Source organism: Phoca vitulina, unplaced genomic scaffold (genome assembly GCF_004348235.1).
Source record: "Phoca vitulina isolate PV1807 unplaced genomic scaffold, GSC_HSeal_1.0 scaffold1, whole genome shotgun sequence".
NCBI classification, from domain to species: Eukaryota; Metazoa; Chordata; class Mammalia; order Carnivora; family Phocidae; genus Phoca; species Phoca vitulina.
In genome coordinates, this window is record NW_022589704.1 from 63,195,759 (window position 1) to 63,215,329 (window position 19,571).

Below are 19,571 nucleotides of genomic sequence, written 5' to 3' on the forward strand. Positions count from 1 at the left end.
CGGCTGCCCTGGTTGGCTGCTCCAGGGCCTGCTGCTTCCAAGTAGACCTGGCCACCATCTGCTGTTGTGATTTTGCCTGCACTTCCTTCTTTCTTTTCACCGTGGTTGGGATGACCAGTGTCCCATGGTTTAGAGACTCAGCCCTTACTCTTTGTCTCTCCACTTCTCCCTCATCTTTTTCTCTTTCTCCCACATAGCTGCTGGGCTATGGCAGCCATTGTAGTTGGGCCTTGTTTTCTTAAGCAACAGGACTTGGGAATAAATGTCCTTTAAAAAAATTCTTTCTTTTCTTTCTTTCTTTAGTTTGATTATCAAATATACTTTTTATTGCTGTCTCTTTCTCTGGATCTGATGGATTTTTTTTTTAGTTATATTTTGCATGAAGCAAATTGAAATTTATTAGCTTAGAATAAGGTTGCAATGAACTCTTTAGTTTTTACTTCCTATGACCCTGTTCACTCTCCTGGAAACAGTTACCCAGTTTACATCTGGGAAGCTACCCTTTCCCTATCCAGGTCTGGGCAATCAGATCATTGTTTTGTCCTGCTCACAGTGCTTGTTTCGGGGATTAGAAACTAATAATACTTTTTCTGGGACTGTTAAGAAATGTTCTTTTCCACTGGGCTTGAGATGGGAGGATGTGATGTGGGAACTTCTGGAGGCATCTTCAGTCACAAGGGGACAGCCTGCCTGAGAACGGAGCTCATACACAGAGATATGTTAAGCTATGGATGGAAAGATACCTGGAGATTGAGCAACATGACAAAGTATCCCTGAAACCAGCTCCATCCTTGAGCTTTTCATTTAAACCCAGTAAATTCTCTCTTCTTAAGCCCATCTGAATGAGATTGTCACTTAAAATGGGAAAATGCCAACAAAAAAGAAGGAGTTCAGTTCCAGGCTCCCCCCTTGAGTTTACCAGAGTTTTCATCATTCAGATTCAAACCCAGTTCATCATAAAATGATGTTATGATTTCTTCAGCTATTGTTACTTGTGCTTTTATCTTCCCCAGGGTACTGTTAATGAGGCAGAATTTGAGTGTTCCTGGATTTTCTGGCGGCAATATCTTATTCATCCCAATTTGATAATTCTTAGATCCATATTTTCAGACCAGACTTTTGGCTCTTATATTTAGGCCCATGATACATTTTGAGTTAATTTTTTTGTACAGTGTGAGGTACCAGTCTAAAATCATTTTTGTAGTATAAGAATATCCTACTGTTGTTGTTAAAAAGACTTTTTCCCCTATTGACTCGGCACCATTGTTGACCATCCATGGATCATAAATGTAAGGATTTTTGAACCCTCAATTCCATTGATATATATTTCTCTCCTTACACTAGTACCACACCATCCTGGCTTGCTTTGTAGTAGGTTTTGGAATTGGGTGATGTAAATTCTCTGGGTTTTTCCTTCAAAATTGTCTTGACTACCCTGGGTTCTTTGCATTTCCATATAAATCTTAGGATCAGGTTGTTAGCTGAAAAAAAAAAAAAGCCTGCTGGGATTTGGAATATCGAATTTTCTAAACCTTGTATATGGAGTGTCTTTCCATTTATTTAGATCATCTTTATATCAGTAATTCATTGTAGTTCTCAGGGTATAGAACTTGCACTTCTTTTGTTAAATTTATTCCTAAGTATTTCATTCTTTCTGATGCCACTGTAAATGAATTGTTTTTTAAATTCCATTTTTAAATTGTTCCAACCTTATCTCTTCTAAACTTATTAAGAGAAGGCTAAATATTTATACATGCCGTTAGTGGTTTTCATTTCTTTCTGTAGAATCTCAACATCTGGTCATTTCCTGTCATCCAGAAGGATTTTAGTATTCTTATAAGGCTGGACTGCTAGCCATATACCTCAGTCTTTGTTTATCTAGGCATGTTTTTATTTTGTCTCCAGTTTTGAAGAATAGTTTTGCTGGATATAGATTTATTTACAGATTTTTTTTTTTTTTAAAGAATTTTGAATGTTATCGTACTACCTTCCGGTCTCCACGGTTTCAGATGAGAAGTCAGCCATTTATAACACCGTTGTTCCAAGAACTCCCTGTTGAAGTTGTGGATTATCTCTGATCACACTATCCTCCCCAACTAGAATTGCAGTTTCAGGCTACCAGAGCTACTGACTGCCTCGGCAGAGCTGTTGATGACCAATACTGCTACTTTTACTGATAGCCTAAGGAAACATGTGGTTTCACGTTCTGCTCCAAATCAAGTCAATTTCCTCTGGCAGTGAAGCTCTTCCTTTTCATGGCTAGCCTCCCTCTGTCAAAATTACCTCACTGACTGAGCTGGGGGAGGAGAGGAATGAATGGGAACCACCCTATGTTCTTAAATAGAGTTCTAGCAGCTTTTTAATGAATAAACATCCCTCGATGTGTTGTTTGCCTTTAGTCCATTTCCAGAACCCTGAAATGGATATTTATGAAAATTTGAACATTTTTTATAGTTGTAATTTCGGGAAGAGGATTTGTTAACCTCTTCACTCTACCATAGGCACTAGTTGGGTGATTTGAACTGTGATAATAATATCCACTTATACATATATTCATATCTTTTATTTTCTTTGACCATTTTTGAATCAATAGGAAATGCCTGTTGGTCAAAATTATTCTGTTGTAATTATATAAAAGCTTTAAATTTTGGTTAACTCCCTATAATCCACTCACCATATTAAATAGAAAATTGCCTAATTAATGATCCTTAACCCTCACCAAACTGTAAGGTCCATTTTGGTAGGGACTTTGTCTCCTTTGTTCATCAGCTATATTCCTAGAACCTAGCACAATCTGATATATTACAAGGTAGACTTATTTTTAAATATTTGCTAAGTAAACAAGTAAATTTCCCCTACTGTTCTTCATCTCATGTAGGTGAGGTTGTGCTGAGGTAATAGGGAAAGGTCCGGGAAATTTAGAAGGCATTTTAACTAGAATTCTGTAGCTAAATAATTAGTCCCTGGGGTCTTCTTTGTTTAGGAAAGCAATGCTCTACCCTCAAAATGAGTGATCATTTAGCTTATTTTGGTGAACCCTACACTTGTTTTAGAAGGCACTTAGCCGGTAGTCATAGTTTTAGGAAGAAAATGTAATAGCATGGGAAAATTAGGATTTGGAATTTTGATTTGTCTCTGTCAATAATTGGTTGAGTGTCATTCTCTCTTGGCCTCCATTTTCTCATTTAAAGTGAGAAAATTGGACTATATTTTATTGGTTTGCAAACATGGCTGAGCAGAAGAATCACCCATTAAGATCATCCCAATGTTAGAATTTCCAGGGTTGAGGTATAGTAACCCGTATTTTTAAAAACTTCAATGGTAAGGGCTTTTCCTTTCCTTTCGTTTTAGCTTTGCTTTGCTTTCCTTTTTTCTTTGTAGTTACCTAGGCTGGCAAATGGATGGCATTTGAGAATTGCTGGACTGGATGATCTTAAAGGTTGCTTTCAGTTTGAAAACTTATCTCTTCCATTCCCCTCAACAAAAGTGCAACTCTCTTTGGACCGTGTACCCAGGGTCACCCCAAACCTCTGTAAGGAAGGTAAGTCTTTGAAGATGTAGTTTATTCAGGCAGCACAAGAAAAGATAGGTTCTGGCTTGTTTCTGTGGAGTCATACAAAACTTTGGTTGCATGTGAAATGGGAATTGGATGAAGGAAACTTACATCTGTTTTGGCTGACTGATGATTGATATAGGTAGAAAACTGCTAATTATCTAATAAATGAAGCTGGCAGGGTATTTTGATCACTTTTTCCTTTCTGAACCTACAAGTGACTGTCTGCTACTGTCTCTGTCATTTCTCACCTTTAGAAAGTGGCCCTTCCCAGCATGAATTTATTTTAAAATAAATTGAATAAGGGTTCATATGGAAAGAGGGTGCATTGGACACTGTGCACAGGTCTTTTCTTGACCTATTCCACAGTCTATTTTCCTGCGAATAAAATGAAATAAACTTTGAGAAAAGTGTGCAGATAACTGCCTAAACTAGTAAACGTTTTTTGCTCAAACACAGACATTTGATTCCTTTCCGTCTGTGAGAAATAAAGACCCACCTAGGTCCCTAAGAGGAAAGCTGAGATCAATGTGATGGTCTAAAATGCTAGTGCTCTCTGTGTTGCTAGAAGAGAATGTTTCCCTTAGATGCGAAAATCCAGTATTTGCTGAATTAGACTTTCACCAGGCAAGCCTATGTGTGTGGTAGAATGTTCCCGAAGTACCAGAGATGTGCTCTGTTCTCCAAGTAGAACCACAGGCTCTATTTCCCTATCCATGGATCGTAGTGAACTTGGTGCTTTTTCTAAAAGGTAGCAATTCTATTTTGAAATATAGAAAATACAGAAAATAATAAATAATTTTAATATACAATGTCCTGCCCAGTGATTTTGTCTTCTTGGAACAATGAGCCACTTTGTTTGACAGAAATGTCTGATTGTGGTAGTCATTTTGATTAAATTATAATATGTGCCCTAGCAGGAATGCAATCTATCTACTAAAAGTAATATATACAAAGAGAGGAACAACATATGTTTATAGCTTTAAGTAATAAAAGATCAGATTCAAGATAGTATGGAAAATATTGTTAATATGGAAAAAGAAATAGGAAAATTATTTGAAGGGAATGTATACAGTAAGTAAAAACTACATTAGAATGGTGGGATTTTTTCTTTTTCATATTTTCTGTAAGGTAGTTTTTAAAAATTAAAATATTACAATGGTTAATTAAAAACGAATGCTGGGATGCCTGGGTGGCTCAGTCAGTTGGGTGTCTGACTCTTGGTTTCAGCTCAGGTCACGGTCTCAGGGTCATGAGATAGAGCCCTGCATTGAGCTCTGTGCTCATTGCAGAGTCTGCCTGAGATTCTTTCCCCTTTCCTCTCCCTTCCCCTCTGCACCTCCCCCTGCTTGCTCATGCTCTCTCGCTCAAATAATAAAATCTTAAAAAAAATGAATGCTAATTGAATGAAGATCATCTAATGGTCTGAGCATCTTTTCCTCCCTGAGTTCCGTTTCCTCACACACTCCTTCAATCAAAAAGTCACAAAGGGAGGGAACAAGTGCTCATATATGTGGAAAAGAGTTAGGGGGTTGAGTTGATCACAAACTTAATATGGCTCTGGCTATCCCAAGTTTTGGTGATTTAGGGGTGGTGGACCACTAAGCACATCTAGACTACTGTACTAAGTATGAGAGCATCTATATTACAAAGGATACTGACCAATTATATTGGCAAGGAGGAACTCTGACAAATGAATGCTGAAAACATTGCTCCACCTGCTCCCTCAATCTTGCACGTAAGTGGTCTTCTATACCTATCCCCATCTCCACTGCCACTACCTTGAATACACCATTACCACTACCTACTCTGCTTTAGAACCTTTCGGTTACTCCCTATATCCTACAGCAGCCACTTTCTAATACTATCCTTCAGCCAAATGAACTTTCAAGGCATTTTTATCTCTTCTGTCTTTGCTCACACCATTCTGTCTATCTGGTGTGTCTGCCCTCTTCTTTGATCAGCTTTTACTCATCTTACTTTATTCAGCTTAGATGTCACCTATTCTACAACATTTACCACAAAGCCTCCACAGAGTGATGTGCTTTCTCAACTCCTCTTTCAATATATTCTTTTCATATCACTGTTACATTAATAATCACATTATATCATCAGGATTTACTTCCAATGTTTGTTTCCTCTGTACCTACACACTCAACTCATCTGAGAGAGTGACCTTACCTTATTAATCTTGGTATATTCCTACTTAGTAATTTTTGATACACAATGAATATCAATAAATATTTATTGAGTGAAAAAACAACCATTTATCAGTTACTATATGAATGAGTGAATGAATCAATAAACTGGCATCAATCCTTTTCCAGAATAGAATAGGAAACTCTGCAAATCTGCTCCTCCATGAAAGCAATGAGAACATTGGAAAAAAACTGTCATAATAAACTTTCTCGAAATCTGTAAATGAACTAAAGGCTTGCAACAATCTGAGGGTTTATTTAAGAAATATGACTGGGTATTTATAGGAACAGTGAGATTTGTGGGATTTTAATTTGCCAATCCCATCCACCTCTTCATAGTTCTGCAGTAGTCTTGAAAAATAACATCCCCACAACTATGGTACCTATGGAAACCAGCAGCCCAGAAGCCACTGGAAGAGATGTAATGGGTTTGGAATACCCCCAAATACCCTGTTATCAAAGCATTGTCACTATTTGACCAGACAACTCACCGAGGGGCTCTATTCTCAGGGCTTGCTTTTATTGAACTTGACACAAATCTCACTTTGTGAAAAGAGCCCTATCCACAGAGCATTTGTCAAATACAATCAGCAGCAACTGTTTAACATTACAGCTGCCTGAGGCAATGTTACCAGTTGGAAATAATAAGAAACTGACCAAATTCTTAAAATGAAAACCTAGAGATTGAGATGTCCATAGGAGGCTTTGAAAAGTTCTGGCATATTCCTGGAATTCTAAAAGGTCACACACATACCACACTGTGCACATCCAGGAATGACCTAAGAAGTCCTGATGGTCATAATTCTGGCTAACTTGGAAGCTCTGTGCAAACAGGAAGTAAAGGCAAGGGTGGAGTTGTAAACTCTTGCCAGAGCATTTAAAACACTCATGCTCCTGCCTACCCCCTCCACAGTACCTCTGCAAAGACTGGAAAACACATTGGTTCAAGGCATTTAAGGACATCTCTGTCCAATCACTAGCTGGCCACTAATCTCACTGATTAGAGACTTCCATGGCCACACATGATAAAGAATAAAAACTTTATAAAGTTATTCCAGGAAAGTCAGTAAACAAAGAAACAACAGACAGCAATAACAATAGATCCTGGAGAGAGGACAGAAACTGAATATCCAGAATTGGCAAATTGTATTATTTAAATTTTTAACATAAAAAGAACATGCAGAGAAACAGGAAACTATTTCCCATTTAGAGGAACAAAACAGTCAATAGAAACTGTCCCCAAAGAAGCCAAGTTGAACTTACTAAAGACTTTAAACTAGCTATATTAAATACATTCAAAAAACTATACCACATACTATTAATTAAGAGAGAAATTATGAATAAGAAATAAATAGAAATTATTTTCAAGAGTACATGAAATATTTTCAAGGATAGGCAATATACTTGGCTATAAAACAAGAAATTACATAAACTTAAAATAAATGAAATCTTTCAAAGTATATTTGTCAAACACAATGCAGTTTAATTGGAAATCGACAATAGAAAGATATCAAAAATCTTCAAATATTTGAAAATAAAATAATACTCTTTTAAATAATATATGAGTCAAAAATCACAAGGGACATTAAAAATATTTTGAACTAGATGAAAACGAAACCAAAATATATCAACATTTATGTGATACACCTAATGCAGTGATTAAGAGAAATATATAACCCAAAGAAGCCTATATTAGAAAAGAAGGAAAGTACAAGATAATCCAACCTTCACCAAAAAAACCCAAAAACCCTTTAAAAAAAAAAAAAAAACCCTTAAAAAAAGACAAAATGAAGCAAATAAAACTAAACAATAAGTAGAAGAATGGAAATAAAACAGACTAAGATGGAAATCAATAAAATAGGGAAATAAAAGCAATAGGGAAAAATCAATGAAGCCAAACTTGGTTCTTTGTAAAGATCAATAAAATTGATGAGCCTTTATCTAGATTGAAAAAGAAAGGGAGAAGACACAAATTACCAAAATCAAGAATAAAAGAAGAGACACCATTACTAAGACTGCAGGAATTAAAAAGGACTGTAGGGAAGAATATGAAAAATTCATCCAAAAGTAGTATATCCATATAATAGAGTATTTATCCAAACACAAAAGAGTGAAGTTCTTGTATGTGCTACAGCATGGATGAACCCTGAAAACATATGATAAGCAAAAGAAGCCAAACACCAAAGGTCACATACTTCATAACTGTATTTATGTGAAATGTCCAAAATAGGTAAATCCACAGAAATACAAAACACAGTAGTAGTTTCCTGGGGCTGAAGGGAGGAGAATGGAAAGTGACTGCTGATGGATATGGCGTCTCTTTTTGGGGTGATGAAATGTTCTGAAATTAGATAGTGTTGATCAACATACAACTATGTGAATATCCTGAAGGCCCTAAATTGTACACTTTAAAAGAACCAACTTTATTGTATATGAATTATTTGTTAATAAAGAAAAAGGGTCCATGATTATAACAGAAAACTGATGGAGAAAATGAAATTCCCATACCCCCACCCCCCAAAAAAGACCCCAAGTGTTTTAAATCTGCTTCTCTTGAGTTCATTTTCTGCACAGCATTCCCTATGGTTAAAACTTAACTCAAGCCATGTTATTGCCATCCTTAAAACCCTTCGAAGGTTCTCCAAGTGTGGTCTGTGGTCTAGTTGGGTTCTTACTAAATTGTAGATTCCTAAACAGATTTCTTGCTAAAAATGCAGGTTGCTAAAAGCTTTTAATCTCTTTGTTAGAATCTTTATTTTTCAAAACTCCCCTCTTTCAGTTCTTACACATGGTAAAATTTAAGAACCAATGAGTTTGATTTCAATCTAAACTAATTTGGCTTACAGGGATTTGTATGACTTGGTTCTCCCTCCCATTCCAGCATTATCTCTAATTCCACCTCCAGCTCACCATGCTCCATCCACATCAAGTATCTTTCATTTCCTTGTATGGTTCAGAGACAATTTATAAGCAAATGGGCATGGCTGTGTTCCAGTAAAACGTTATTTATAGAAACAGGTGGTGGGTCATATTTTGCTGTCGCCTGCTCTAATGAATAAAGATCTGATACTTCAAAAACAGGGTATAGAATAAATAATCTTCTGAAAAGTAGCTGAAATTTCAGTTTTAAATATTTATTTGTATATTATTAGTTTGAAATTTGTCTCCTTTAATGTAACAGAAGCTCTATGAGAGTAAAGATTGAGTTTATTTTGCTCAGTAGTATATTCTCTACTCGTAGCACAGTGCTCAGTATATATTTGTTGAATTAATAAATGAGTTAAGGAACACATACTATCAGCAATTATGAGCAGGGGAGAACTAGAAAGTACAATGGCAAGGATTTTTTGTCTGTTTTGTTTGTTACTATTTTCCCAGTGGTCAGAATGGTGCATGGTACATAAGAGGTGCTCAATCAACATTTGTTAATTAAATGCAAAACAGATTGGATAAATGAATAAAGGTGGATGTAACCCTTGCCTTCATGGAACTCTGTTTGGGTAGGAGATAGAGATAGGTCAATGGGTAATTACCATGAAGTATGATCATCAGATTTAAAAAGACAGAGTGCTTTGAAAGCAAATAGAATATAGCTCAGAGTTGGAGAGGAGTGTCAAGGAAGGCTTCTAGCATGATGGTCTTCTGAGCTGAGGATGAAAATTAGGAGAAATTATCCAGATGATAGGCAGGAAAATGGCAGAAGGAAGAGGGAGGAGGAAGAGAGGTTCAAGCAGAGAGGATAACATGAAAAGCCAGAGACAAGTGAGAGAATGTACTGAGTATGGCCAGACCACAGGGAGGTGAGAGATAATGCTTGAGAAGAAAACAGGATCTGTTTTTTTATTTTTAAAGGCATTTAACCTTTATTCTGCAGTCTTGGGGAACCTTTGGGTTGGGATGAAATAATATGATCAGATCTGTGTTAGAAAGATTACATGTCATAGGAAGAAGTTCATGGGAAAAAGAAAGGATGAAGGGACAAAATGATCATTATTTTCTAATAGCTAAAGAAAGTCCAGTGACCTGTCCAAGATGGGAATGGGTGGCCTTAGGAATGAATGAGCTCCCTGTATCTGGATTTATGTAAAGCAAAGGTGTTTGAGCATTCATCTGAACTGCAATTTGTTGAATTAGGACATAAAAGCCTCTTTTGGCAACTTAGATTTTATGATTTATGACCTTTCTCCTATCAATATTAAAGGATGGAATAAATTAAAAGAAGAATTAGAACAAGGAAAAAATTAACTTTATTTTGAGAACTGTTTGAGACTTTAGAATTTTCCTTGAGATAACAGAAAATTTAGTTAATTTAGTTATTTAGTAAGTGCTTACTGAGCACCTTCTTTGACTCTGTTTTTGGTGCTGAATATACAACATGGACAAAGCAGACACAATCCCTGCCTTCATGGAGACTATGGTCTGGAGTGGGACATAGACTGGAATCAAATAAGGCTGGTTCCCAGATTTCTAATTGGCCCAATTATTGAGATGGGAAAATTGGACAAAGAGAAGATTTTGGGAGAAGATAAATAATGTCTGCAAAGTGTAAGTTTGGTAATCATTGTTTTGATCCATTCTAAAGGAGCTCATCTACTCTTTAAACATGAAGGGCAATGACCCAGAAAATCCTCTTCTTATAACAATGGATTGACATTAGGGGTATTTGTGACTTCAGCATTATATTTGGTAAACTTCCTATTTAGAGAGACTATATGGTATAATCAAATGCATTTGTGAAGGATTTTGTATTTTGAGAAGCCCTATAACTCTCATACCATGATTGCCCATACCTGCATGCTTTTTTTGAGTTATGAAAGGGCAGTAAAGAATATTGATAGGTAGCATTTGAGTTGAGTCTTGAAGGTTGAGTAAAATGGAGGTGTGGTGTGGGGAGATCACCCCAGACCATGGAGTAGCTACCTTGATATAGGAGAGAAGACTTTAAACAAGCCCTTGTTGAACATTTCTGTGAAGTTTAATAAAGTTAAGTGAGAGATGCCTTTGCCCTAGTTGGGCAATTGCTGAATGGTCCGGAGATTTCAAACCATGTCCAGTTGCCCATGCATAGCTGTAAATACAGATTGGACAGGACTGCTGACTCGGGATAGGGGTCTGGGACAGGTTTGCTTGCTCAAAGCTTTTCAGCAAATTCTATAGCCCATCATGCAATCTACTCTTAATCTCATAGAAATATATTTTAAGTTATTAAACCTATTTAGAGTTTTGTATAATCTTCTACTTGAAGAAACGAAAGTATCAGCATGTAATGTAAGTGAAACTTACTTGTTCTTGGTTGGGGTTGGGGCTTAACACAATTTACATTGCAATTAGAATGGATTTAGTATTTGAGAGACTTAAACATACAGGACTACATATGCATTACTATGTTTCTTTTCTGGTTAACAGACAGGAATCAACCCTATTTTAATCCATTAGGTTTATTCATGAAAGAATAAAAATGATGATTCTATGGACCAAGCTATAAACAATGCTGGCTTGGTGATCATGGGATCATAAATACTTCTATAGTGAACTACCTCTCACTAAAGCACCCAGGGATTATGAATTCTAAGAAACGTATTCTGATTTTGAGTAACAAGGAAGCTTGAGCTTTTAAGAATATTCAACAATCCACTCCTAAAATGTATAAACACTTGGTACTAACATTGTGTCTGATTCCTGGTTAGCCTTCAAGAAATATATATTGAATTAATGGTTGAATGAATAAATATGCCTTCATGGGCTTCCATCAACACTCTGCTATCTACCCAAGAGTAATAAAGCAAAATGATAGCTTTCTCAACTGAAATTGATTTTACAGTTTATCAGAAACCTAATATAAATCTTTTTTGATTTTGATTTTAAAGCTGGACTTTAAAGCTAGGTTGCCTTAATTTGTACCTCCTTCTAATGTGGAGAGAAGAGTGTCCAATGATCTCTTTCTCCACTGAAAATAGTGATTTCACTTATTACTTAATCCATGACTATGGAAACCCAAGCAAGTCCAATCTCTGGGATTCAGTTATAGCACACCTGCAAAATTTAATGCAAAAGAATGTAGCATTTCTGGTACAGACATCAGAACCAAGTGAGAATAATTATAAGGCAGAAGTAACAGAACAAACAAGGAAAAATCAAGCTTATATACAAGAAATGTGAATGGACAAACATGATCTTAGAAAAAAACACAGTTTGACAACTGCCTCTGGGAGACTCCTCCTGTTTTAAACTTCTCTACTTAGAAGAAAATTTGATGGAAGGTGGCTTGAAATCCATGATACTTACTTTTCACAATGGCAAAAGCCAAGTAACATTGGTCAACATAATCTGAAAACAGGTGAGTTTCTCTTCCTCTTCACCTCACCCTGAATAACTGCTTTCTGTTCTCTTACTTCCCTTCCTTCCTGCTTCTTGCTCATTGTCTCTTTCAAAGGTTCTCATTGTCTCTATGGCTACCTCTCTTCCTTTGTTACTTGAGTCATTTAATCCTCCCTCCATTTGCCTTAAAAATAAGAAAGCGTGTGCAAAGCCTTTGCAAAGTGTACTTTGTGTTTTTGTTGAAAAACATGTATTTTATTTGTGGCTACATCAGATCTAGGTTACTTCTAGATTCAAAAGTAAACGTACAACCCTCCCTCTGAGGATCCTGTAGACAACCTTGCTTATGGCAGTTAAAAAGAATTCTTGGATGAGAGTTTCTACCTAAAAAATCCAGTTCTCTGTGTTTTGCAATTTAATATTAAGTAATCCTGATGGATGTTCTAAACCTATTTTTTTGACTCCTGCCTAGATTTTGAGGCTGTTGTCCCAGGTATTTGCACAGTCTTTGGGCTACCAATCTGGATTCTGGATCTCTCTTGTTTTGTGCTGATCTTCCACACTCGTTTGTTACTTCAAGCGCTGACTGCCTATTTGGCCTTGGGTATATTGCTAATAAATCCTTTAAATGTGTATATACTTTAAATTTATTTGTCAGAGAGAGAGAGAGAGAGAGAGCACAAGGGGAACTGCAGGCAGAGGGAGAAGCAGGCTTCCCACTGAGCTGGGAGCCTGATGTGAGGCTCGATCCCAGGACCCCGGGATCATGACCTGAGCCGAAGGCAGATGCTTAACTGACTGAGCCACCCAGGCACCCCTAGATGTGTATATAGTTTAAAACCAGAGTTTTCTCCTCTTTTGTTTCCCACATTGTGAATGGTATTGAGAGCAGTGTGATGTAATGGAAAAAAGCATTTGAACTCTAGTCAAAAGACTGGGTTTGAATCCTATCCTTCCAGTTATCAATTTTTGACGATTTCTCTGGCTCTCAGATTCCTCAACTTCAAAATGGTGCCAATAATAAATACTGGGTTCCTTTTTTGGGAGGGACCACCTACCTTCTGATATCATGCCAAAAAAGCTTCCTTTCTCTCACCCTGTTCATCGTTCCTCCTCAAGAGGTCAGATTACTAATCTGAATGGTCGTTTTCTATGACAATCATTAACCACATTTATGTCTGTGTGGGAGTCACTTTTTGTGGACAGATGACATAGGTGTTTCTCTCTGATGCTTTCCTTCTGTTTCTGTTGCGTTCATGACCTAGTACCAGGAGTTCTGTAGCCTGTCCATACATCCTTCCCCTCTTTTCTCTATGTACTATGAAGTCTCTTTCTACCTTAAGCTTGGTAAGAGTATGTGATTGGTGGAAAGATGAAGCCATCTTTGACCTGGACCTAAGCTATGAGTGCCAACTTTATTTTATTTTATTTTGAGAAAGAGAGAGAGAGAGCAGAGCTATCTATATATATAGAAAGAGAGAGAGAGAAAGAGAGAGAGAGAGAGAGCACGAGCAGGGGGCGGGGGAAGGCAGATGGAGAAGGAGAAGCAGGCTCCCTGCTGAGCAGAAAGCCCAACATGGGGCTCCGTCCCAGGACCCTGGGATCATGACCTGAGCTGAAGGCAGACGCTTAACTGAGCCACCCAGGCGTCCCGAGTGCCAACTTGGTTTTAAGATAGAATCCTTTATTGGGCTAGTAGGCACTGTATCAGCAAAATAACAGCGTGATATTTTAAGTAGATTGTTTTGCCTCTCATTGCTTTGTTTCTTGGGTGTATTGCTTCCTCTAGGACCTCAATCTTCTCCCATAAGGTCTCAGAGAAAATATAGAGAAGAAATAAAAAGAGGTTTTAACCTAAGACCACACTAGAGACTCAAACCTCACCTTAATCCTTAATACCTTTTAACAAGTTTTTGTGAAGATTTAGAGGCAGTTAAGTGAAAGCCCTTGGTATGGTCCATAATAGATGCCAAATGAATGCTAGTATCTCTATCGAGAATCTCGCCTTAAATGCTAGGGTCTTGCTACAAGAATATCAGCATTGTCTGAGGGCTTATCAGAAAATCAGAATCTTGGTTGTACCCCGAACTACTAATCTGCATTTTAACAAGATTCACAGGTAATTACTAGGCACATTACAACCCGAGGAGCATTGCTGTAGAGTGTATGTGTCCCTCATGCTGTTCTTCCTGCCCCAGGCTCCTGTTTGCTCCCACAGCCAAGCTGCTTATAGCCTGGATTGCCTGTAGGACTGAGGAGCGTATTGTTACAAAGGGCATGCTTTCCAAGTGAACTCAGATACTTCTGTCGAAAAAGTTTGAAGAGAAACCTGTAGTTGTGAAGTTCTCTTTTCCTAAAGGAAATGTGGACGAGCATATGTTGAAGAGACCAATAGAAAGAAAGCACAGGCAGATGCAGGAATAGAGCTTGTCTGAGTGTGGTGTGAGACCTGTGTGGAGACAAACCCCCCAGTGCAGAGAGGGCTGGGCTTTTTAATGAGCTAGTGAGCGCCGGATGCCTCTCCAGAGGGTCCTTTGCTTCCAAGAGGGAAAAAAGTATAATTGAACTTATAGATTGTTTTTTCTACTTTACAGAAATGTGTGTGTGAACTCTGAAGGATAGAGGCTCTGTTAAAAGTTCCTCCTGAGCTGGGCTAGACTCTGAATGAGGGGGGTTATAGATTTTTGACTTGTATTTTCTTATTAATATTCATTAGATTTGGATAGTATCCAAACTATGGTGGCATTCTTTTAAATTCTGGAATCTTTACCTGTACTTTCATGTTGTTTAACTATTTTTTTTTGAAGATTTTATTTATTTATTTGAGAGAGAGAGACACAGCGAGAGAGGGAACACAAGCAGGGGGAGTGGGAGAGGGAGAAGCAGGCTTCCCACTGAGCAGGGAGCCCAACGCGGGGCTCGATCCCAGGACCCTGGGATCATGACCTGAGCCCAAGGCAGATGCTTAATGACCGAGCCACCCAGGCGCCCTGGTTTAACTATTTTCTTAAGATTTTTTTTTTTTTTTGGTCTTCTATTCTCTTCCTTTCCGGGTTTTTCCTTTTCTTTGTACCAAATTGTCATAATGGGTTATCTGAAGAAACTTTTTTCTAAACATTAAGCATTATATATGATGACTACTGAATAAAAAGCAAATACCATGTAAGATAGAAGTTTGGAAAGAGATCAGTGACTGCCAGGGGCTGGAGAAGGGGACTGATTACCAAGGGGCAAGAGAATTTGGGAGGTGACAGACTGCTGTAGATCTGGATTATGGTGGCAGTTACCCAAATGTATCATTTGTCAAAACTCATAGAATTGTACACTTAAATAGGGTGAATGCTAAGGTATATAAATATTAACTCAAAGAAAGTTGGGGGGCGGTTTCCAACCTGAAAACAAATTAAATTAATTACACAGACTTCCATTGGAATGGGGATGGGGTTGGGGGTGGTGGGAGTTGGGGTGTCTGTTCTTACCTTCAGGGACAGCATGCTGCACTGGTTATGGACACAGCCTTTGGAGCCAGAGGGCCCGGGCTCACTCTGTAAGTTACACAATTCTCTGTTGCCTCAGTTTCCTAATTTGTCAATTGAGATAACAGTAGTACTACCTCGCGGGGCTACCGGTAGGATTTAACAACAGACCAGAGAAATAGGCACTGAACATTTAAGGCTTTACAATGGGAGAAGATCTCTGATGTGTTCTTCTTCCTCACCTCACTCTTGGTGAGGTCATCCTTGTCTCTGCTGAAAAATAGTCTTCATCACAAAACCCCCACACGTAACGCTGCCCAGCCTGCTATATCAGGCCGCCACTGCTGAGTAAACGCTCAGGAATAAACCTCAGAGAGAGAATAAATCACCTCTCATGCCATGCTCCCCTCAGGTGAGGACTGAGGTCATTGCAAGAGGCATAACAAATAGTCGACATAATGTACCAAACTAATAGATTCTATAAGGAAAACTAAATGGAAAATTTTTCTTGAGTGCTAGGCACCTCTGGCTGAAGAGACAGTGGAGTCGGTGTTATTATAGATGTAGTTGAATCAATAATACTTTTTCATTCATTTCTTTTTCATTTCACAAAAATGCCTATTTTAGCCAGCAAAGAGGTAAGGAGATATGATCAAGGGCAATTTTTCATGCTCACATGGGTTATATTCTGGGACACATCGTTCTTCTAAATAGCCCCATTTTTTTTCTCTCTCAGAAATGTATTCAATTCTCTTCCAGCAGTGTGAATTTATCTGGAAAGCTCTGACAATCAATTAAGTAAATGAGAAAATAGAATGCTTGTAATTATGATAATCAAGCTATATGAAACCCACCCTCTTAGGTCTAATACCCACACAACTTTAAGCAATATATTAATTAAGCTTTGGCTAATTGTTACAATTAGAATCAAGTTTTTACAATTTTTAAAAATCACCCAGAGAGAGAAAAAATATTTTAAAAATATAAGCAGCTGTCGGTTTTTAATGCAATACATTACCATGACTACATTGTCATTTCTCTGGCTGCATGAAAACAATTCCAGTATGCTTTAGTGCTGTCATTTCTCATCCACAACTGGAGGAAATTTGTACGTCATACCTTTGTCAGATGTCTCCCTGTTTCTCTAAGTTAGAGGTTGGCAAACTTGCCCTGTAAAGACCAGATAATAAATACTTCAAGCTCGTAGGCTAACAGGCAAAATTGAAGATATATAAACTTACTGAAATAACAAGAAACAGATCTCCACAGTTTCTGTATTAATGAAATTAAAATATAATAAAATAATAAGTAAGGACTTTTTTGGCAATACACATCTACTGAGAATTTTTTAAAAAAGATTTTTAGATAGAGTGAGAGAGAGCATAAACAGGGCAGAGGAGGAGAGGGAGAAGGAGAAGCAGGCTCTCTGCTGAGCAAGGAGCCCAATGCAGGTCTCGATCCCAGGACCCGGGGATCATGACCTGAGCCCAAGGCAGACGCTTAACCGACAGAGCCACCCAGGCGCCCCGAGAAGAGTAGAATTCTTACCGTTGGGAAAACATGTCGCTTAATTGGGGTTCAATATTAGTGTGTCCCCTCATCGAATCTTTGCAGATGTTCATCCTGAAACCACTCTCAACCTGGGGGCAGCAGGCTAGAAGTGGTTCTCAGAGGGTCGTTTGCCAGCCCCTGAGCAGCATTCTCAACTTTAGTGTGACCGAGAATCACCTAACAAGCTTGTTAAAATAGATTGCAGAGCCACACCCCTAAGTTTCTGGTAGGTTCCAAGAATTTGCATTTCTAACCAGTTCCCACTTGGTGCCGATGCTCCTGGTATAAGACCATGCCTTTACAACATTGCTTTTGATGTTGGTCCTTTAGAAGAGTCACACGGAATACAAATCTATGTATTTTATGTTTTCATTGTTAACTCATGTATTTCAGCTCACCTGATGGACTTAACGTTTTGAACTCTGAGGTACAGCCGTAGTAAATCCAGTTAAATTTCCATTAAAAAGTAAAGACCTATTTAAGCTAATTCAGGGTTGATAATAATAGGAACTTTTGTCTCTTAAATAGCTATTAGTCTCTTGCTTACAAAGTCAGGCATCAGCAAGCGTCCCCTCTTTGTCTGCTGGAAAGGATGCCTGAATAGCATTTTTCCAGTCTGAGCAAACTTTTAAAATAGTATGCAATATTCCAAAGGATATATGTGGGTGACGCATAAGAATGACAGTTTTGCCTTGAATTTAATATGTCCTAATTCACCACTCATGTAATCAATATAGTACTCTCTGAATTGGAATTTGTTGACATGTTCAACCCATAGAATTTAACACAGAGACTTTCCTGAGGCCACCAAGGGGCAAGGGAGACACCAGTTTCCTAAACCCTGGAGCAGTCCATGATCTAAGGAGCAAACCGTCTCTAAGTTGACTGTTATGCTGCAGTGGGCTCTTGGGATGAGCTCTGAATGATGTGAGCTATGACCTATATTGAGGTTGAAGAGAAGATTAATGATAAACAACAGGGTGTCGGCTAATTTTAATGATCACAACTCACCAAAGAGATTCTTTCAGAAAAGAAGCAAAGTGGAAAATACGTTCTCCTTCTGTTTATTTGTCCCAATGGTTTAAAAAAATCAGCTTTATGGAACCATAATCTTCCTCATGACAGATGGACGTATACATTGGCATCGTGCTTCAATCAACAGTTTACATTTCAAGAGGAAGGTGAAGAAACTGAATGTAAAGACATCTTCAGCATCTATTTGTCATTTTTCAGTTTTATAACATTGATACAAAAAATAGTATTCTGATTAGCAGCTTGATCGGCAACCCATGTAACCCTAAATAGTACTACAAACCTGGAGAGTGCACTTTTACAGACAATTACGTTTGGCGAAATAGTATGTACAATTCTGACAAATAAATACATAAATAAACAATCATTCATATATAACGATATACCTAAGTGTCAATTATCATCAACAAGTGTTTCTAGTAAATTACTTCTTTCATTCACGAGTTACTTTGTTGCTTAGAAAAACTATCCTCACCTTTACAGAAGAAATGACATAATCAATTCCCCCACTAAACCACATATTAGGAAAGGTAGAAAATGAATCCCAGAAGCTTTATGTAAATGTTCCATTGTCTTTTGATAGAAGAGATTTGATTGAAAAACTCCTTCCTTAGCTTCTCTGTCAAGAGTTTGTTTCCCCCATATCATCACACAAAGGGGTTTTGTTCTTCTGAATTTAATCCAAATCAAAAATGATCTTCAAATTTTGATTCTTGTTATTTAAAGATATGATATTATATGTTGAAACTGGCATTTGGTCCAATATAAGAAGACCCAAAGCCACGCAAATTAGCCAGCAAAGATAAAACTTTTTTTTCCAAAAATAAATTTAAAAAAGAAATTTTAAGAATACAGACACTCAATATTGATACATTTTGTTATCCAATGCATAATGAACAAAACAGGTAGGGGGACAGTCAGAAGGTTTTCATAAAAATTGTCTGAATGACTCCTGGTACAATACTGTCTGAAACATTATTTTATATAAGAGAAATGGAAATACATTTAAAAATGGCTTAAATAATTGAAACCATAATTTGGCCAGCATCATAAAATTAAGAAAAGTAGAAAATCAGAGCTTTTTTTCCTGATCACCTGACTTAAACATTTTTTTTGAACATTCAAAAAAACGAAGGGCAAACATGCTTTTGGCTATTGAAACACTGGACAAATGGCCTTGCCTCACCAAGCTCCATGCAGAAGAAAATGTACATAACAAGCAGATTCTAGCTATACATACAGGGGAGAAGAAAAAAAGTGCCTTTAAAATATATACATATGGTCTTTGATGACTATTTACATGTTTGTCACATGGGCACTACCTAGCATAAAAAAGTTAGGAAATAGTTCTTTAAGACATATGATTCTCCGATTTTTGCTCCTTTTAAAGATTAGGGCTCTATTTATAATGTACACACACACACATAGAAAACAATTCATAGA